We start from the raw sequence: 24,717 nt of genomic DNA on the forward strand, positions 1-24,717 counted from the left end.
TATTTTATTGTTAAGTTCCTGAAATATGAACACGTTAGTTTTCTTTCTCTTCTGTGTTTTAAACGGTTTGAAGAACAACAGAACCGGAGAACCTTGATGTTCTGCTGTAGAACAGAGAACATCAAACCCTCAATCCAGTGTTTGATCCTGGATCTGTCTCCAGCTAAATGACCTTTGACCTCTCTGTCTGCTTATTCACTGTAACCCTGACGCTCTTCACGGATACATCAGGGATTAAAACCGGTGATGAGGTGATGAGGTCACTCGTCTGTCTTTAGTCCCGTCAGTGACATCATGGTGTTCTGTCTCCTCCCCTTTCTCTCAGGTGTAAGGCGGTGATTGACAGCCGAGGACAGCGAATCAGCTGCAGCCATTTTGTGGTGGAGGATGGCTTTGTGGGAGCGGAGCATAAGAAACAGGCCACGCCCACCAGGTCAGAACGGACCAATCATCATCGAAGCATCAACCCCACACCCTAGCAACCACCAACGATTTAATGATACCCTAGCAACCACCAACGATTTAATGATACCCTAGCAACCACCAACGATTTAATGATACCCTAGCAACCACCAACGATTTAATGATACCCTAGCAACCACCAACGATTTAATGATATCCTAGCAACCACCAACGATTGAATTATACCCTAGCAACCACCAACGATTTAATGATATCCTAGCAACCACCAACGATTGAATTAACCCTAGCAACCACCAACGATTTAATGACACCCTAGCAACCACCAACGATTTAATGACACCCTAGCAATCACCAACGATTTAATGATACCCTAGCAACCCAACGATTTGATGATACCCTAGCAACCACCAACGATTTGATGATACCCTAGCAACCACCAACGATTTAATTATACCCTAGCAACCCAATGCTTTATGATACCCTAGCAACCCAACGCTTTATGATACCCTAGCAATCACCAACGCTTTATGATACCCTAGCAACCCAACGCTTTATGATACCCTAGCAACCCAACGCTTTATGATACCCTAGCAACCCAATGCTTTATGATACCCTAGCAACCCAATGCTTTATGATACCCCTAACCACAAACAAACAGTTAAGTGATAACCTTCCAGAAGCCTCATTAACAACACTCATAACGATAACTGATAATAAATAAAGTAGTTTCTCAGGCAGGAACTTAACGTCTGAGAGGTAACGTCAGGACAAAACGTTGTACCCTTTGATCTCATGGTAACCTGTCTGTCTGTCTGTCTGTCTGTCTGTCTGTCTGTCTGTCTGTCTGTCTGTCTGTCTGTCTGTCTGTCTCTCCAGGTTTCTCTCCAGAGCTGTTCTGATAACTGACGGTTCTATTCTGCCCGGTGACTCTGACCAACAGGTAGATCTCGTTAATAAAACTCTGTCATTTGTTTATTTTCTCCATTAGTTTGATGTTGTGTTCGCTCTTTATTATCATTATTATTATTTTTTGGTTATAAATTGTAATTGTGAAGGTTGAGTGGCAGTTTTTCCTTGATAAACTTAAATTCGGATAATCTTCAGGTAAAGTTCGGGTATACTTCAGGTAAACCTCAGGGAACTTCAGGTAAATCTTTTCATTGTTATCTCTGGTAACGATTTAATGACCGTACGTTAAAGAAATGGAAAATATATTTTGGGCTCATTTTAAATATGAAATCATCAGTTAAACTCACGTCTTTGCTAAATAGAAAACAACGGAACTAATTAAAATCAAAACATTTTGACCGTGTTTCAGTCCAAGAAGCTTCAGGTCAGAGGTCACTGTGTCCTTCTATCCTAGTGCATTATGGGATTTATGTTAATGAATATCAGAGAAGTGAGGAAAAAGATCTGAAAGAAAGTCAGAGACGAACAGTCAAATACATTTTAGAGTTAAAATCCATCCGCCTGAACACACACTCATAGATCTTCTGGTGTGTGTGTGTGTTTGTGTGTGTGTGTGTGTGTGTGTGTGTGTGTGTGTGTGTGTGTGTGTGTGTGTGTGTGTGTGTGTGTGTGTGTGTGTGTGTGTGTGTGTGTGTGTGTGTGTGTGTGTGTGTGTGTGTGTGTGTGAGTGAGAGAGAGAGCCTGCAGTGTTCAGTAATAGGATGAGACTAATCTGCTGTTCAACACTCTGAGGAGGTTCCTCATTAACGATGTCTGTCTGCCGTCAGGTCTCCATGGTAACGGTTCCTCCAATAGCAGCAGGATGTCCGGGGGTGAAGATGGTGGAGCTCTGTCCGTCCACGATGACCTGCATGCCGGGAACATGTGAGTCCCAAACCTCCTCCGTAGTTTAACTTCCATCTCGTTTCATATAATAAATAAAATGAACATTTAAGATCCGGAGACTGAAAATCCTCCAGAGAACCTTGAGAACCCAGAAACACTGATTAATGACCAACCCCACACACACACACACACACACACACACACACACACACACACACACACACACACACACACACCACTGGATGTGTGTGTGTTCCGCCTGTCTAACCACCATCATCATCTTCTTCTCTCCTGCTGCTGTGTTGTGATTGGTTCCTGAGTCAGTGGGCCTGAACGCTTTAAACACAAACACCCTCAGTGTTCACGTCCATAAATAAAGTCGTATGAAGAGTCCTGACGTCTCAGTTTGAAAATGAAAACTTTATTGATGAGGCTTTTCTTTCAGTTGGTCAGGTTTTGATGAAGTGAGAGTGTTGCTCTCTCTTCTTGTGACACCAACGACCTTCATCCTCTCTGCTGCTGCTTTGTGTTGTGGAGGTTCTATGAGGTTCTATGAGGAACCCGACTCCTGTCTGGTTCTCACATCCTGAGAGCTCGTTGAGCTTCTCTAATTAACAGACACGCGCTTTTATTGTGAAAGGTAAGAACAGAAGGACTGGATCTGGTCTGTGCTGACAGTGTCAGTGATGAGAGGATCAATAAAGTTTCATACACTGAAGTTAATGGGTTGACGTGACGTCTGTTCTGATTGGTTCACTGCTTCATTCACAGTGTGATGCTGAAACTGACCTTGTTTAGTTCAGTGGTAGCTTAGCAACCACCAACAGTCGGTTCAGTGGTAGCTTAGCAACCACCAACAGTCGGTTCAGTGGTAGCTTAGCATCAGTGGTAACTAGCAACCACCAACTTTTCATCAGTGGTAGCTTAGCAACCACCAACAGTCAGTTCAGTGGTAGCATAGCAACCACCAACAGTCGGTTCAGTGGTAGCTTAGCAACCACCAACACTTAGCAACCACCAACAGTCGGTTCAGTGGTAGCTTAGCAACCACCAACAGTCGGTTCAGTGGTAGCTTAGCAACCACCAACAGTCGGTTCGTTCACTAGCAACCACCAACAGTCGGTTCAGTTAGCCTAGCAACCACCAACAGTCGGTTCTAGCAACCACCAACAGTCGGTTCAGTGGTAGCTTAGCAACCACCAACAGTCGGTTCAGTGGTAGCTTAGCATCTGAACTTAACAACTTTTTCAACCACCAACTCGTTCGGTTGCCGTGGGAACCAATGACCTCACAAAGTTGTTTATTGAGACTTGTATTCCCGTCTGTCGGTAGATTTGGTCCACCTCACCTGTCAGGCAGTTGGCTCCGCCCACGAGGATCTGTCGCCGGTGGTTACCAGGATGTTCCGCACGCCACAGTCACATGACCAAGGTAACACACACACACACACACACACACACACACACACACACACACACACACACACACGTAAACACACACACACACACACGTAAACGTTGGTCGTCTGTTAGTTCGTTTGATGAAATGGTTCAGAGCTTTGAGACGCTGAGATTCTCCTGATGATGTCATCATCAATCATAAACATCTTTAACGACTCAAATCATCGTAAAGGTTCACAGTGTCTCATTGGAGAAGCTACAAGGTTAGCTTAGCATCGGTCAGAACTCCATTCAGTAAACGGGTGATTTAACGGTTGTTAGCTTGACAAACCACAAATTCACCTCTCTACTAGTCTCATTTATTTAATGTTTACTGCAATTATACCAAAGAAAAGGTGGTTAGTTTAGTTTGGGTTCATGTGGCTGCAGTGAAGCAGATTATATCTATAATATATATCATATAATAAATATTATATATAATATTATAAATAGTATTACAGATTGAGCCGAATCAACACAAAGTAAAAGGAGGCGCGCTGTGAAACTTTCTCTCCTCTCTGACCTCCTCTCTTTGTCTTTAATTCATTCATCATGTTCTCCTCTGCTTTAATTATGAACAACCTCCAGAAAACACACACACACACACACACACACACACACACACACACACACACACACACACACACAGGATGGATGGATCCGCTGTAAAGAGATTCATCACAGCTGATGAAGGAGAGAAGTTTCTGTTAAACTGCAGCTTCAGCTTCTTTTGTCTGAAGTTCAACATTCACACTTTAATTATTATTTTATTAATTCACTGTAATTTGATAAATCTTTTAAAATGCCTTGTAATGAATTATTTTGTCCTTTAGAACATTAGAAAAGCTTCACCACAACACAAAGTAAAGAAACAGGAAACTCACACACCTTCAACATGTTTATACAAACATGTGAGATACAATAAATAATAAATAAATATAATAACTATAATAAATAACTATAATAAATAAATACAATAAATAAATAAATACAATAAATAAATACAATAAATAAATAAATATAAATAAATGGTTAGTTTACAGTGAAGAACAGTATTTATAAACTGGTGTCCCCGAAGAGAGACGTTCATACATGGTCCCCAGAAGGAGCATAAACGTGTGTGTGTGTGTGTGTGTGTGTGTGTGTGTGTGTGTGTGTGTGTGTGTGTGTGTGTGTGTGTGTGTGTGTGTGTGTGTGTGTGTGTGTGTGTGTGTGTGTGTGTGTGTGTGTGTGTGTGTTAATTATTATATTCCTTATTATTATATTCCTTTATTGATCCCCATGGGGAAATTCAAGTGTTGCAGCAGCTCAACTACACAGACACAGACAATAAATACACATACTATACAACTACACAGACAATAAATACACATACTATACAACTACACAGACAATAAATACACATACTATACAACTACACAGACAATAAATACACATACTATACAACTACACAGACAATAAATACACATACTATACAACTACACAGACAATAAATACACATACTATACAACTACACAGACAATAAATACACATACTATACAACTACACAGACAATAAATACACATACTATACAACTACACAGACAATAAATACACATACTATACAACTACACAGACAATAAATACACATACTATACAACTACACAGACAATAAATACACATACTATACAACTACACAGACAATAAATACACATACTATACAACTACACAGACAATAAATACACATACTATACAACTACACAGACAATAAATACACATACTATACAACTAAATAAAGATAGAACAGAAATAAAAATATGTGACTATATGTAATTAATGTAATTAATGTGACATTTTTGTGACATTTTCATCTAACAGAGACATGTAAGTCCTCCGTACTCTTCATCTCTCCTCTTCATCACCTCTCATGTCTAACAGCATGCTCCACACAGGAAGTAAAGCCCTGTGGTTTGAGTTAACAAAATAAAAGCCTCTGGTGTGTAACTGTGATGTCTGTTTATGCAGCGCCGCCTCTAACATTTAATCTGAAATGAAGAAGATGAAGGTGTGTTTATGAAATGTAGGTAAATCAGCACTTGAAGGGGGCGGAGCTAAAACCCTGTCTGTCACCTGTCTGTCTGTAGAGAAAGGCCCGTCTGTCCTCTGGTGTCTGTACTTCAACATGGCCGACGGTTCGGGTCTGGAGGTCGAAGGTCACGACCTCCCGTCCAACGTGTTCGTGTGCTCCGGACCTGACGGAGGTCTGGGTCATGAACACGCCATCAGACAGGTGTGTGTGTGTGTGTGTGTGTGTGTGTGTGTGTGTGTGTGTGTGTGTGTGTGTGTGTGTGTGTGTGTGTGTGTGTGTGTGTGTGTGTGTGTGTGTGTGTGTGTGTGTGTGTGTGTGTGTGTGTGTGTGTGTGTATCTTTTCTAACCAAAGAAAGAATGATTTTATTCCCGCTACAGTTAGCATTAGCATGAAGCTAATCTGATGTTAGCGTACGTTTGACCTGTTCTGATAATCAATAATTGTTAATGAATCATAATTATTGTCTTTAGGAGACTATTTTCTAAAAAAGATAAACCACTAAAAGTCACATGACACGTTTTAATATAAAACATAAACGGTTTATTGTTTCTTTATTGTTTCTTCTCCCTTCAGGCCGAGTCGATCTTCAAGAAGGTTCTTCCTGACGAGGAGTTCTGTCCTCCTGCTCCGAACCCTGAGGACATCATCTACGACGGAGACAACACCTCCTCCACCGCCGGAGAGGAGGAGGGAGGAGAGAAGAAGGAAGGAAAGGAAGAAGAAGAAGGAGGAGAAGAGAAGGAAGGAGAGGAGGGAGGAGAGAAGGAGTTGAAACAGGAGGAGGTGCTGGAGGAGCAGAGCCTTCAGACGGAGGAGTAACGTGTTCATCTCCAAACCTTCCACAGGAGACAAATCCTCCTGCAGTGCATTGTGGGTTAAAGAGGCCTTCATTTATTGTTTACATTGTTTATTGTTGTTCTTTCCGTCTTATTTAAATATTGTCAACAGTTCGTTCTGTGGAAACATTAAAGCTTCAACATGAATTCAAACTGACGTCAAACTTTATTTAAACAAACTCAAAATTAACAAAACAAATTTAAAGAGAAAGAAAATAAAAAAAATATATATTCAAGTCATAAAATATCTTTAATAAACTCATAGTATGTCGTAATTTAATTAAAATGCTGCCCCTGAGCATCCTCCTACCCACAATCCCCAGGGAGAGACACAGATGCATGATGGGAGGCTGAAGGGCAGACATGGCCCCAAACACGCCGTTAAATGTCGGTCCTGCTGCGTCTCAGCTCTGAAGGTGAAGAAGAAGAAGAGGAGCGTTTCCATGGCGACGGCTCAGAGCTAACGGCGCTAACGCAACCTTTCAGCTCATTTACAACCTTTCAGCTCATTTACATGTTTTAACAATTTACATTATCATGTATTAATACATCATGTTTTAATACATCATGTTTTATTACATCATGTTTTAATACATCATGTATTAATACATCATGTATTAATACATCATGTATTAATACATCATGTTTTAATACATCATGTTTTATTACATGACTTAAAGCTCGTCGGCGCCTCCTGCTGGCCGACAGGCTGAACTGCTCAGAACAGGGTGGACACAATAACGTGAACACCTCCCTGTTTAATAATCAGCTGTTGGTTTTTATTGTTCAGCTGAAGGTTGCTGGTTTGAACCCTGATCGGTCTACAGAATAAAAGCTTCTCATCCTTTTATATTATATTATATAATTGTGTTATATTATTATATTATATAATCAACTTTATTTCAGACACACAGGTCCATATAAACTATAAAAACCTCTAAAACAACAACAAACACCACCAGAGGTTCAGTGATGAAGTCCAGACATGTGATCCAACGTTGTGTTGCTCACTTAAACATTGATGAGCTTTTGAGTCAATCGACGTTTAAATCTGTAAATGAACAGTGGGAACACCAGACACAGCTGGTAATCAGGTCTAATAAACATAACTAATAAACATAACTAATAAACACGACTAATAAACATAACTAATAAACATAACTAATAAACACGACTAATAAACACGACTAATAAACATAACTAATAAACATGACTAATAAACACGACTAATAAACATAACTAATAAACATGACTAATAAACACGACTAATAAACACGACTAACAAACATAACTAATAAACACAACTAATAAACATGACTAATAAACACAACTAATAAACATAACTAATAAACATAACTAATAAAACTAATATAACTAATAAACATAACTAATAAACACGACTAATAAACACGACTAATAAACATAACTAATAAACATGACTAATAAACACGACTAATAAACATAACTAATAAACACAACTAATAAACACAACTAATAAACATGACTAATAAACACGACTAATAAACATAACTAATAAACATAACTAATAAACCTTACTAATATAACTAATAAACATAACTAATAAACCTTACTAATATAACTAATAAACATAACTAATAAATATAACTAATAAACATGACTAATAAACACAACTAATAAAACTAATAAACAACTAATAAACATGACTAATAAATATAAAATATAACTAATAAACATAACTAATAAACATAACTAATAAACATAACTAATAAACATGACTAATAAACATGACTAATAAACATGACTAATAAACACGACTAATAAACATGACTAATAAACACGACTAATAAACACGACTAATAAACATGACTAATAAATATAACTAATAAACTAATAAACATGACTAATAAACATAACTAATAAACATGACTAATAAACATAACTAATAAACAACTAATAAACATGACTAATAAATATAACTAATATAACTAATAAACATGACTAATAAACATAACTAATAAACATGACTAATAAACACGACTAATAAACATGACTAATAAACATGACTAATAAACATAACTAATAAACATAACTAATAAACACGACTAATAAACACGACTAATAAACATAACTAATAAACACGACTAATAAACATAACTAATAAACAACTAATAAACATAACTAATAAACACAACTAATAAACATGACTAATAAACACAACTAATAAACATGACTAATAAACAACTAATAAACATAACTAATAAACACAACTAATAAACACAACTAATAAACATGACTAATAAACAACTAATAAACATAACTAATAAACATAACTAATAAATATAAAATATAACTAATAAACATAACTAATAAACATAACTAATAAACACGACTAATAAACACAACTAATAAACACAACTAATAAACATGACTAATAAACAACTAATAAACATAACTAATAAACACGACTAATAAACATAACTAATAAACATGACTAATAAACAACTAATAAACATAACTAATAAACATAACTAATAAACATAACTAATAAACACAACTAATAAACACAACTAATAAACATGACTAATAAACAACTAATAAACATAACTAATAAACATAACTAATAAACATAACTAATAAACATAACTAATAAACCTTACTAATATAACTAATAAACATAACTAATAAACCTTACTAATATAACTAATAAACATAACTAATAAACATAACTAATAAACACGACTAATAAACACAACTAATAAAACTAATAAACACGACTAATAAACATGACTAATAAATATAACTAATATAACTAATAAACATAACTAATAAACATGACTAATAAACATGACTAATAAACATAACTAATAAACATGACTAATAAACACGACTAATAAACATGACTAATAAACACGACTAATAAACACGACTAATAAACACGACTAATAAACATAACTAATAAACATAACTAATATACCTTACTAATATAACTAATAAACATAACTAATAAACATAACTAATAAATCTTACTAATATAACTAATAAACATAACTAATAAACATAACTAATAAATCTTACTAATATAACTAATAAACATAACTAATAAACATAACTAATAAACATGACTAATAAACATGACTAATAAACACGACTAATAAACATGACTAATAAACACGACTAATAAACACGACTAATAAACATAACTAATAAATATAACTAATATAACTAATAAACATGACTAATAAACATGACTAATAAACATGACTAATAAATATAACTAATAAACATAACTAATAAACATGACTAATAAACACGACTAATAAACATGACTAATAAATATAACTAATATAACTAATAAACATGACTAATAAACATAACAAATAAACATGACTAATAAACACGACTAATAAACATGACTAATAAACATGACTAATAAACACGACTAATAAACACGACTAATAAACACGACTAATAAACATGACTAATAAACACGACTAATAAACATGACTAATAAACACGACTAATAAACATAACTAATAAACATAACTAATATACCTTACTAATATAACTAATAAACATAACTAATAAACATAACTAATAAATCTTACTAATATAACTAATAAACATAACTAATAAACATAACTAATAAATCTTACTAATATAACTAATAAACATAACTAATAAACATAACTAATAAACACGACTAATACAACTAATAAAACTAATAAACACGACTAATAAACATGACTAATAAATATAACTAATATAACTAATAAACATGACTAATAAACATGACTAATAAATATAACTAATAAACATGACTAATAAACATGACTAATAAACATGACTAATAAACACGACTAATAAACATGACTAATAAACACGACTAATAAACACGACTAATAAACATGACTAATAAATATAACTAATATAACTAATAAACATGACTAATAAACATAACTAATAAACATGACTAATAAACATAACTAATAAACACGACTAATAAACATGACTAATAAATATAACTAATATAACTAATAAACATGACTAATAAACATAACTAATAAACATGACTAATAAACACGACTAATAAACATGACTAATAAACATGACTAATAAACATAACTAATAAACATAACTAATAAACACGACTAATAAACACGACTAATAAACATAACTAATAAACACGACTAATAAACATAACTAATAAACAACTAATAAACATAACTAATAAACACAACTAATAAACATGACTAATAAACACAACTAATAAACATGACTAATAAACAACTAATAAACATAACTAATAAACACAACTAATAAACACAACTAATAAACATGACTAATAAACAACTAATAAACATAACTAATAAACATAACTAATAAATATAACTAATATAACTAATAAACATAACTAATAAACATAACTAATAAACACGACTAATAAACACAACTAATAAACACAACTAATAAACATGACTAATAAACAACTAATAAACATAACTAATAAACACAACTAATAAACACAACTAATAAACATGACTAATAAACAACTAATAAACATAACTAATAAACATAACTAATAAACATAACTAATAAACACAACTAATAAACACAACTAATAAACATGACTAATAAACAACTAATAAACATAACTAATAAACATAACTAATAAACATAACTAATAAACATAACTAATAAACCTTACTAATATAACTAATAAACATAACTAATAAACCTTACTAATATAACTAATAAACATAACTAATAAACATAACTAATAAACACGACTAATAAACACAACTAATAAAACTAATAAACACGACTAATAAACATGACTAATAAATATAACTAATATAACTAATAAACATAACTAATAAACATGACTAATAAACATGACTAATAAACACGACTAATAAACATGACTAATAAACACGACTAATAAACATGACTAATAAACACGACTAATAAACATGACTAATAAACACGACTAATAAACATGACTAATAAACATAACTAATATACCTTACTAATATAACTAATAAACATAACTAATAAACATAACTAATAAATCTTACTAATATAACTAATAAACATAACTAATAAACATAACTAATAAATCTTACTAATATAACTAATAAACATAACTAATAAACATAACTAATAAACACGACTAATAAACACGACTAATAAACACGACTAATAAACATGACTAATAAACACGACTAATAAACACGACTAATAAACATGACTAATAAATATAACTAATATAACTAATAAACATGACTAATAAACATAACTAATAAACATGACTAATAAACATAACTAATAAACATGACTAATAAACACGACTAATAAACACGACTAATAAACATGACTAATAAATATAACTAATATAACTAATAAACATGACTAATAAACATAACTAATAAACATGACTAATAAACATAACTAATAAACATGACTAATAAACATGACTAATAAACACGACTAATAAACATGACTAATAAACACAACTAATAAACATGACTAATAAACACGACTAATAAACATGACTAATAAACATGACTAATAAACATGACTAATAAATATAACTAATATACCTTACTAATATAACTAATAAACATAACTAATAAACATAACTAATATACCTTACTAATATAACTAATAAACATAACTAATAAACATAACTAATAAATCTTACTAATATAACTAATAAACATAACTAATAAACATAACTAATAAACCTTACTAATATAACTAATAAACATAACTAATAAACATGATTAATATAACTAATAAACATAACTAATAAACCTTACTAATATAACTAATATAACTAATATAACTAATAAACATAACTAATATTCAACCCTCAACAGAGAACAGACTCTGCCTTCAGCTCAATGAAGGACATCGTTAAATAAACTACCAGCTGTAAAGAAAGAAGAAGGTAAAGAAGAGAAGAGTCAGATAAAAGACTTTCACTGTCCATAAAGGAATATATAACTATATTATATATTATAATTATAACTCAAACACATAAAACATAAATCACATTAATACAACGTTTTAGGAAAACAAGATCAGAGAACTAGACATTACTGAGATTTATGGATGTGATGTCACAGTCACGTATTATTTACAGCAGGGAGTCAAACTCATGTCAGTTCAGGGGCCACACAGACCAGTAAAGTCATCGCATAATAACGCATAATAACGCATAATAACGCATAATAACGCATAATAACGCATAATAACGCATAATAACGACAATATGTCTCTCTGTTTACATCATTGGTGAAGGTTTTTGGATGATAAACCCTAGTTTAAGGTCTTTCTACAATAAACTAGAAACATAAAGACCAAAAACAGCCAAATAAAAAATATTTTAAATGTACTAACTAACATTTCTACATCTGTAGTTCTCTGTACACCTGAACTGACTCACCACAACATACAGACAGACGTGGGAGCTAAAATATAGAAAATATAGAATGTATATATATATGTATACATTGAACAGTTGGGGCAGTGCAGGAGCCACAGTGTTCCATCAAACCAAACTCTTTGTACTGAAGCTGCTGATTGACATTATATTGCACAATGTTCAGTGTCAAATATTTCAACAGTACGTTTTCATTTTCACAGAACTGTTCTTCAGGATGCAAAAGTGTCTGAAGTGTCTCACATGAAGTAGGTCAACTCACCGATTCATTTCCTCCTGAAACTTGGCATCTTTTACCCCCACAAGTGCATCAATATCAGGCTTAAAATCCTGAGTAGCAGCCAATTTAAGAATATCATTCAAGTGCTTGTGTGTGAGTCTTGTTGTTTCTGTGCTGTTCATTACAGAGAACACTTGTTCACACAGGTGCTGGTCCCAAACACGCTCAAACCTTTTGCTGCCTGCAGGGCTGTCAATGTGGGGTATCCTGCAAAAGATAAAATAAGATCAAATGTGTCCTTTAGATCCTGATCACATTGTAAGTCATTATCTCCAGCTGCATGTGGACGCAGCCTGAGCTGTGAATGAACATGTTCATCACTGAGGAGGTGATTCAGCCTCTGGCTGGATGAAGGTAACAGTTTGGACACTTTCATGAGGTGATCCATGTTAACGACCAACACGAAGCCTCCTGTAACATACAGTGACATGTACAAACACTCTGTCCTCCATCTGCAGCTTCTACTTTCTCCTGATCAGTGATGGAGAGCCGTCTGTAGCCACTGACACCCGGGCCGGTCCACTCCGACCCGGTCCACTCCGACCCGGTCCAGTCTTCAACGGGAGCGCTGACAGGTCATCGCTGTAGTGGTGTCTGTCATAGGTACCAACTCAACACCACCAGTGACTGGCCGGTTGAGCAGCGTCTGTATGTCAGTGCTCTCATCGACTGCTACTGAAGATGCTACAATGACTTTATGCTTCTTTTGGCTCCAATCTGCTGAAAGACCAGCAGTCCTACCGGCACAGTGTTCCTGTGAGGCTGATGTTGGCAGCCTTCAGCATGTTCTCAGAGCTCCCCTCACAGTGTGCATGTTCCTCACAGGATGCATGTTCCTCACAGTGTGCATGTTCCTCACAGTGTGCATGTTCCTCACAGGATGCATGTTCCTCACAGTGTGCATGTTCCTCACAGGATGCATGTTCCTCACAGTGTGCATGTTCCTCACAGGATGCATGTTCCTCACAGTGTGCATGTTCCTCACAGTGTGCATGTTCCTCACAGTGTGCATGTTCCTCACAGTGTGCATGTTCCTCACAGTGTGCATGTTCCTCACAGTGTGCATGTTCCTCACAGGATGCATGTTCCTCACAGTGTGCATGTTCCTCACAGGATGCATGTTCCTCACAGTGTGCATGTTCCTCACAGTGTGCATGTTCCTCACAGGATGCATGTTCCTCACAGTGTGCATGTTCCTCACAGGATGCATGTTCCTCACAGTGTGCATGTTCCTCACAGGATGCATGTTCCTCACAGTGTGCATGTTCCTCACAGTGTGCATGTTCCTCACAGTGTGCATGTTCCTCACAGTGTGCATGTTCCTCACAGTGTGCATGTTCCTCACAGTGTGCATGTTCCTCACAGGATGCATGTTCCTCACAGTGTGCATGTTCCTCACAGGATGCATGTTCCTCACAGTGTGCATGTTCCTCACAGTGTGCATGTTCCTCACAGGATGCATGTTCCTCACAGTGTGCATGTTCCTCACAGGATGCATGTTCCTCACAGTGTGCATGTTCCTCACAGGATGCATGTTCCTCACAGTGTGCATGTTCCTCACAGTGTGCATGTTCCTCACAGTGTGCATGTTCCTCACAGGATGCATGTTCCTCACAGTGTGCATGTTCCTCACAGTGTGCATGTTCCTCACAGTGTGCATGTTCCTCACAGGATGCATGTTCCTCACAGTGTGCATGTTCCTCACAGGATGCATGTTCCTCACAGTGTGCATGTTCCTCACAGGATGCATGTTCCTCACAGTGTGCATGTTCCTCACAGGATGCATGTTCCTCACAGTGTGCATGTTCCTCACAGGATGCATGTTCCTCACAGTGTGCATGTTCCTCACAGTGTGCATGTTCCTCACAGTGTGCATGTTCCTCACAGTGTGCATGTTCCTCACAGTGTGCATGTTCCTCACAGTGTGCATGTTCCTCACAGTGTGTCTTACTCAGACCATTGTTCGTCCCGCGGGATGGTTCTGACCGGCCCGCGTAAGATTACATGATAATTAGAAGATAAAACATGTTTTATAATTATCTTATGGGTGGACTAAAACCGCAGTGCTTTTATTTTGAAGCCCATTTATTCTCACAGTGCACGCGATCGTGCACGTCAACTGTGCACGTGAAATGCGTGTGATTGACAGCCTGTCTTCCTCCGTGTTTTAGTAATAATAATAATAATAATAATAATTCATTTTATTTGAGGGCGCCTTTCAAAGCACCCAAGGTCACCTTACAGGGCAGTTTAAAAACAGAAAACATAATCATCAATCATAAAAAACACAAGAACAAAATACATTGAACAATTTACATAAGTGGGGTGAGATGGGTTAGATGGAATATGTCAGTTTAAAAAGATGTGTTTTGAGACGAGACTTAAAAGTGGAAAGAGTGTCGGAATTACGGATGTCAGGTGGGAGGGTGTTCCAGAGGTGGGGGCAGATCTGCTGAAGGCTCTGGACCCCATGGTAACCAGGCGTGCGGGAGGCACAGTGAATTGAATGGAAGAGGAGGACCGGAGAGTGCGGGTGGGTGTGTTGGTGTGTAGGAGTTCACAGATGTATGGAGGGGCGAGGTTGTGGAGGGCCTTGAAGGTGAGGAGCAGAATCTTGAAGTGGATGCGGGTTTTGACCGGGAGCCAGTGAAGCTGCTGAAGGACAGGGGTGATGTGATTAATGGAGGGGTTCTGGTGATGATGCGGGCGGCAGAGTTCTGGACCAGTTGGAGTTTGCGGATGGACTTGAGGGGAGACCGAAGAGGAGGGAGTTACAATAATCGATGCGGGAAGTGACCAGGGTGTGAACAAGGATGGCTGTGCTATGGGGTGTGAGGGATGGGCGGAGGCGGTTGATATTGCGTAGATGGTAGTAGGCAGACCTGGTGATGTTATTGATGTGTGCTTGAAATGATAGTGTGCTGTCGAGGATGACACCCAGACTCTTAACCTGAGGGGAGGGGGAGACTGAGGTGTTGTCGATAGTGATGGAAAAGCTGTCTCCACCCCTGAAACATGCCAACATGTGGGCTCATGCAGAACCAGCTGTGTGATGGCCCAGAACAGTGATCCGTTCCCGGAGGGGAGTGTGTGAGAGAGAGCATGGTCGAGTCTGCAGCACCTCACTAACACTAACCCCAGAGACAGAAGAAGCACCGGGACGAGGAGGTGGAGGACATCCAGAGAACCACAAGGGAAATGAGACACTTGATCTTTTCTTTTTGCACAGTTGTGAAAACATTAAATGTTTAATATAGGCATGTAAAGTCAAAAAGGCTACAACACTGGGACACTGTTCTTTACACAGTGACACAGTTCAGTGACATGTCTTGTTTATTTTGGCTACAAAGATGATGTGATGTCTTTAGAAAGCTAAGAACATCCTTGTTTCAATAGTATATGAAACTCAAAATGCCCTTTGTTATTAATGTGACTGAAAATGAGTCAAATGTTTCACATTTTGTTTATCATTTTGGAAATTCTATTTGAATAAATGATATTTTTGAAAGCTAACCTCACCTTTTAATTGCCAAATAATAACATACACTCTTACCAGCGGTCAAAACAATGTTTACTGCTTTCTATATAGAAATAAAATGTATATTATGCATAATTGAGTTCGGCATGTTGGCCCGGCCCTCCAACATATGTTCAGTTGCTCATTTGGACCCCTGGGAGTCTTACTGATACAGTGCGACCCCCAGTGGACTGATCAGGAATAGCAGCTACTTTTATAGAAATGCAATTTGTCTTTCTATAATTTCTACACTGAGCAAAGTCATCCAGCTACTCGATGCAGGGACACGTGATAGCTGTGAATTTGCATCTAAATCTGACTGTAAAGAAACATAAAGGGATGTCAAAAAGTTCAAGCAGAATATAAATGACATAAGACAAAGCTGAGACAGCAGATATGTAATCAGGAGCCTTTATGTTCAAACATGTTCACTTTGGTTTTATTCTAAAAACTACTGACAACATTTCTCCCAAATTTCAAATAAAATATTGTCATTTAGAGCATTTATTACACAACTAACGAAAGAGAAGCAGTGTTTTCAGATCTGCAATAATGAAGAAAACAAGTTCATATTCATATTCAAACAACACAATTCTAATGTTGTAACTTAGGAAGAGTTCACAAATCCATATTTGGTGGAATAACCTGGATCTACAGTCACAGCCTTCATGCGTCTTGGCGTGCTCTCCAGCTGCTCGGCTTCTTTGATGGCTTGTGACCATCCATCTTCCTCTTCATCACATTCCAGAGGTTTTCAATGGGATTCAGGTCTGGATTCAGGTCTGGATTCAGGTCTGGATTCAGGTCTGGATTCAGGTCTGGATTCAGGTCTGGCCATGACAGGGTCCTGATCTGCTGGTCCTCCATCCACACCTTCACTGACCTGGCTGTGTGGCATGGAGCATTGTCCTGCTGGAGAAAACGCTCCTCAGAGTCGGGGAACATTGCTCACTGATCCTCTGCCAGGAGAACCAGAACTCAACCAGAACTCAACCAGAACTCAGCCAGAACTCAACCAGAACTCAACCAGAACTCAACCAGAACTCAACCAGAACTCAACCAGAACTCAGCCAGAACTCAACCCTTCTGTTCCTCACACAAAACTTTTCCTTTTAACTCTTTTGGTCAACAGTCACTTTTTTTATTCCAATTACTTTTGAGGTACGACCATCACTGTTACTGCCGTCCAGCTGCTCCCAGTGAAGAGCAGAGTACTGGTTATACTGTCATTCAGTACACAAGACCTGCTTCAGGGGACCACCTAATCACCACCTCATTAAGTGTGTGTGTGTATATATCTATATATATTACATATATATATATATGTAAGGGATAATGCCCGACGAGGTGTCCATTATCAGGAATTAATGGACGACGTGGAGGCGTGAACCGTCCGACGCGAAGCGGAGGACGGTTGCCTCCGCGAAGTCCATTAATTCCTGATAATGGACACCTCGAAGGGCATTATCCCGCTTATACCACGGTCACTTACCAACGGTGACCAAATTAAGAGCATTAATTTATATTTTCATGCGTTTTACAATTCAAATATAAAGTTTTCCACAAAGCATAACTTTGTTTCCCTGGTTACGCCTGAGAGTCTGACTAATACCCGGAACCACCATTACACGCCCGTTGGGTTCTCATGCAACGGAAACGTTGTTCACTCCTCCAGTAATTAGGACGAACCATAGCTAGGACTTTAGAACGGGAGGTAGCGGGAGGTATTATAGTCCGCTCAGCTTTCATGGTCGAGGCTTGAATTGTAAACGGCTTTGACTGCGGTCCCGTTGTTATGGTTACTAATTTTAGAGACGATACGCCAGCGCGCATTAATGAGAACGGTAAACAGACAATTTGACGGAACTACTCTGCGGGAATCGAGTATTCCCGCAGACCGTGGTATAAATATATATATATATATATATATATATATATATATACATACAGTGGATATAAATAGTCTACACACTCCTGTTAGAATGCCAGGTTTTTTGTGCTGTAAATAAACGAGACAAAGATAAATCATGTCAGAACTTTTTCCACCTTTAATGTGACCTATAACGTGAACAATTCAACTGAAAAACAAACTGAAATCTTTTAGGGGGGAAAATAAAAATAAAAGACTTACAATAACCTGGTTGCATTAATATGAACACCCTTCAACTAATACTTTGTTGAAGCACCTTTTGATTTTATTACAGCACTCAGTCTTTTGGGGTAGGAGTCTATTAGCATGGCACATCTTGATATTTATATATTTGCCCACTCTTCTTTGCAAAAGAGCTCCAAATCTGTCAGATTGCGAGGGCATCAGTTCACAGCCCTCTGCAGACCCCCACAGAGGTTCAGCTGGGTTCAGGTCTGGGCCGTTCCACAACTGTAACCTTCTTCTGGTGAAGCCGTGCTTTTGTTGATTAGGGTGTATGCTTTGGGTCGTTGTCGTGCTGAAAGGTGAAATTCCTCTTCATCTTTCTAACGGAAGCCTGGAGGTTTTGTGCCAAAATTGCCTGGTATTTGGAACTGTTCATATTCCTCCACCCTGACTGAGGCCCCGGCTCCAGCTGAAGAAAAGCACCTGAAGCAGCTGCTGCCCCACCATGCTTCACTGTGGGACTCATCAAGGATTATCTTATCTTATCTTATCTTATCTTATCTTATCTTATCTTATGGTGTTCTTTGGGTGATGTGTAGTGTTGTTTCTGCACCAAACATACCTTTTGGAATTATGGCCAAAAAGTTCAACCTTGGTGTCATCAGACCAGAGCACGTTTCCCCACAAGCTTCTGGGAGACTTCATGTAAGCTTTGGCAAAATGTAGCCGGGCTTCTTGGTAAGAAAAGGCTTCCGTCTTGCCCCCCCACCCCATAGCCCAACATATGAAGAATACGGGAGATTGTTGTCACATGTAGTACACACATGTAGTACACACATGTAGTACACACATGTAGTAAACACATGTAGTACACACATGTAGTAAACACATGTAGTACACACATGTAGTACACACATGTAGTAAACACATGTAGTACACACATGTAGTAAACACATGTAGTACACACATGTAGTACACACATGTAGTACACACATGTAAACACATGTAGTACACACATGTAGTACACACATGTAGTACACACATGTAGTACACACATGTAGTACACACATGTAGTACACACATGTAGTACACACATTAGTACACACATGTAGTACACACATGTAAACACATGTAGTACACGCATGTAGTACACACATGTAGTAAACACATGTAGTACACACATGTAGTACACACATGTAAACACATGTAGTACACACATGTAGTACACAGTACACATGTGTACACACATGTAAACACATGTAGTACACACATGTAGTACACATGTAGTAAACACATGTAGTACACACATGTAGTACACACATGTAAACACATGTAGTACACACATGTAGTACACATGTAGTACACACATGTAGTACATGTAAACACATGTAGTACACACATGTAGTACACACATGTAGTACACACACACACATGTAGTACACACATGTAAACACATGTAGTACACACATGTAGTACACACATGTAGTAAACACATGTAGTACACACATGTAGTAAACACATGTAGTACACACATGTAGTACACACATGTAAACACATGTAACACACATGTAGTACACACATGTAGTACACATGTAAACACATGTAGTACACACATGTAGTACACACATGTAAACACATGTAGTACACACATGTAGTACACACATGTAGTACACACTGTAGTACACACATGTATGTACACACATGTAGTACACACATGTAGTACACACATTAGTACACACATGTAGACACATGTAGACACATGTAAACACATGTACACACATGTAGTACACACATGTAGTAAACACATGTAGTACACACATGTAGTAAACACATGTAGTACACACATGTAGTACACACATGTAGTAAACACATGTAGTACACACATGTAGTACACACATGTAGTAAACACATGTAGTAAACACATGTAGTACACACATGTAGTACACACATGTAGTACACACATGTAGTACACACATCAGTACACACATGTAGTACACATGCAGTACACACAGTACACACATGTAGTAAACACATGTAGTACACACATGTAGCACATGTAGTACACACATGTAGTACACACATGTAAACACATGTAGTACACACATGTAGAAGCACATGTAGTAAACACACACATGTAGTACACACATGTAAACACATGTAGTACACACATGTAGTACACACATGTATGTACACACATGTAAACACATGTAGTACACACATGTAGTACACATGTAGTACACATGTAGTACACACATGTAAACACATGTAGTACACACATGTAAACACATGTGTAGTAAACACATGTAGTAAACACATGTAGTACACACATGTGGTACACACATGTTCACATGTGGGACACATGTAGTACACACATGTAGTACACACATGTAGTACACACATGTAAACACATGCAGTACACACATGTAGTACACAGTACACACATTAGTACACACATGTAAACACATGTACACATGTCACACATGTAGTAAACACATGTGTAGTACACACATGTAGTGCACACACAAAGTACACACATGTAAACACATGTAGTACACACATGTAGTACACACACTTGGTACACACACTTACACACATGTTTCACACATGTAAACACATGTAGTAAACACATGTAGTACACACATGTAGTACACACACATGTAGTACACACATGTAGTACACACATGTAACACACATGTAGTACACACATGTAGTACACACATGTAGTAACACATTAGTACACACATGTAGTACACATGTAGTAACACACATGTAGTACACACATGTAGTAAACACATGTAGTACACACATGTAGTAAACACATGTAGTACACACATGTAGTACACACATGTAGTAAACACATAGTACACACATGTAGTACACACATGTAGTACACACATGTAGTACACACATGTAGTAAACACATGTAGTACACACATGTAGTACACACATGTAGTAAACACATGTAGTACACACATGTAGTACACACATGTAGTACACACATGTAGTACACACATGTAGTAAACACATGTAGTACACATGTACACACATGTAAACACATGTAGTACACACATGTAGTACACATGTAGTACACACATGTAGTAAACACATGTAGTAAACACATGTAGTACACACATGTAGTACACACATGTAGTACACACATGTAGTAAACACATGTAGTACACACATGTAGTACACATGTAGTAAACACATGTAGTACACACATGTAGTACACACATGTAGTACACACATGTAGTAAACACATGTAGTACACACATGTAGTACACACATGTAGTACACACATGTAGTACACACATGTAGTAAACACATGTAGTACACACATGTAGTAAACACATGTAGTACACACATGTAGTACACACATGTAGTACACACATGTAGTACACATGTAGTAAACACATGTAGTACACACATGTAGTAAACACATGTAGTACACACATGTAGTACACACATGTAGTACACACATGTAGTAAACACATGTAGTACACACATGTAGTACACACATGTAGTACACACATGTAGTACACACATGTAGTAAACACATGTAGTACACACATGTAGTACACACATGTAGTACACACATGTAGTACACACATGTAGTACACACATGTAGTACACACATGTAGTACACAGCCAGTACTTTAGTGTTGCTGGAGCCTCTTGGAAGCCTCCCTGACCAGTGTTCTTCTCGTCTTTTCATCGATGTTGGAGGGACGTCCAGTTCTTGGTCATGTCACTGTTGTGCCATATCTTCTCCACTTGATGATGGCTGTGTTCACTGTGTTCCATGGTGTATCTAATGCCTTCTCCTGGCTGATACCTTTCAACAATGAGGTACCTCTGGTGCTACCATGGCTTTAGCTGTAAGATGCAACTAAGAGAATGTCAGGAAAATCCTTCTAGAACAGCTGAACTTTATTTGGGATTAATCAGAGTCACTTTAAATGATGGCAGGTGAGTACTGACTACTATTTAACATGAGTTTGAATGTGATTGGTTAATTCTGAACACATCCACAGTTATAAGAGGGTGTGCACACTGATGCAACCACATTATTTCAGTTTTTTTATTTTTCCCCTAAAAGATTTCAGTTGAATTGTTCACGTTAGAGGTCACATTAAAGTGCCGACATGATTTAACTTGGTCTCATTTATTTACATCACAAAAACATAAAAGGCATTTATAACAGGAGTGTGTAGACTATTTATATCCACTGTATATATATATATATATATATATACACACATACATACATACATACATACACATGAGAGAACAAACTGAAGACAAAATGTGATTTTAATCGTTTTATTGTCAGAAAATCTTGATGCAGTTTTTACAAACGGCGACCCACGACGACCTCCCTTCCTCCTGGTGGAGTCTGACGGGATCGGAGTGACGTCCTCTGAGAGGAGGAGAGAAGAAGAGGAGGAGAGAAGAAGAGGAGGAGAGAAGAGGAGGAGGAGAGGTCAGTTCAGGTTTGATTTTTCAGAGAAACACTAAACTTTTTATTAATTTTCTTTCCAATTGTTGAACTTTCAGATTTTGAATGAAATCTGAATTCATTTATTTTGTATAATAAACTGATCTAAATATTAAACAGGTTTTATTTTAAGTAAGTTAGTATTTATAGATTCTGTTCATAAAAGAATGAAGTACAATGTCTAAAGTACTGCACTTATGTACCATGTTGAGGTACTTTTACTTCATCTCAGGGTTACACTTTACATTAAAACACATGTGAAGTATAAGACGTAGTACTTTACACTGTAATACACAAAGTTTAAGTACTATAAGATGTATGGCAAAAACTGATTTATAGTACTTTGTACATTCTGCATAATGAGTACTTGTAATACTCTGAGCTGATGGTACTTGTAGTACTGAGCTGATGGTACTTGTAGTACTGAGCTGATGGTACTTGTAGTACTCTGAGCTGATGGTACTTGTAGTACTGAGCTGATGGTACTTGTAGTACTGAGCTGATGGTACTTGTAGTACTCTGAGCTGATGGTACTTGTAGTACTCTGAGCTGATGGTACTTGTAATACTCTGAGCTGATGGTACTTGTAGTACTCTGAGCTGATGGTACTTGTAGTACTCTGAGCTGATGGTACTTGTAGTACTCTGAGCTGATGGTACTGGTCAGGATGTTGATTGATAAGAAAAGGTTTTATGATTCCTTTAGACTGGATGAAGTCTGATAATAATCTAAACGTCTGCAGCAGTACTGATCCGTGTACAAGTCGTAGTACTTTGTACTGATCCGTGTACAACAAGATCCGTGTACAAGTACTTTTACTCACCGATGCGTCCGATCTTCATTCCAGATCGAGCCAGAGCTCTGAGAGCAGACTGAGCTCCGGGGCCGGGAGTCTTGGTCCTGAAACATCAATCAACAGTCAATAACAGTCATAAAATAATGAATAACCAACAGGACTCCTGGTTGTTGTAGTTATTAAAGCATTGATGCGTCTGCTGATTGATCGGTTCTATTCAACGTGAACATGTTTAAATATTTTATCTCTTTAGTCTGAAGACAGAAAACAAACTTAAATATATTTAGAGAGGAGATCAAAACAAACTGTTTGATTTGTCGTCTGACCTGAAATTAAAACTAAATGTTCTCAATAATCAATAACCAGACATGTTAAACTCTCAGCGGTCATAATTCCGTTCCTCCCTGAAGGCATCACGCGTCTCGTTTAGTTCAGTTTGAGCCGCTGATGAGTCTGAGATGATCAACGTTTAGGATTCAGCTGATCAGAACAGATGAGGTCATGTGACCGATGTTCTGACTTCATCTTTAAGAGAAGTTATTCA

The 24,717-nt window shown here is 37.0% G+C and overlaps 1 pseudogene; it reads left to right on the forward strand.

Annotated features, from left to right (window-relative positions):
- LOC129115282 (rab proteins geranylgeranyltransferase component A 1-like) overlaps positions 1-6,707 on the forward strand; it is a 14,587-nt pseudogene extending 7,880 nt beyond the window's left edge.
- Positions 6,708-24,717: the final 18,010 nt, after the last annotated feature.

This window comes from Anoplopoma fimbria, unplaced genomic scaffold (assembly GCF_027596085.1).
Source record: "Anoplopoma fimbria isolate UVic2021 breed Golden Eagle Sablefish unplaced genomic scaffold, Afim_UVic_2022 Un_contig_11457_pilon_pilon, whole genome shotgun sequence".
Lineage (NCBI taxonomy): Eukaryota > Metazoa > Chordata > Actinopteri > Perciformes > Anoplopomatidae > Anoplopoma > Anoplopoma fimbria.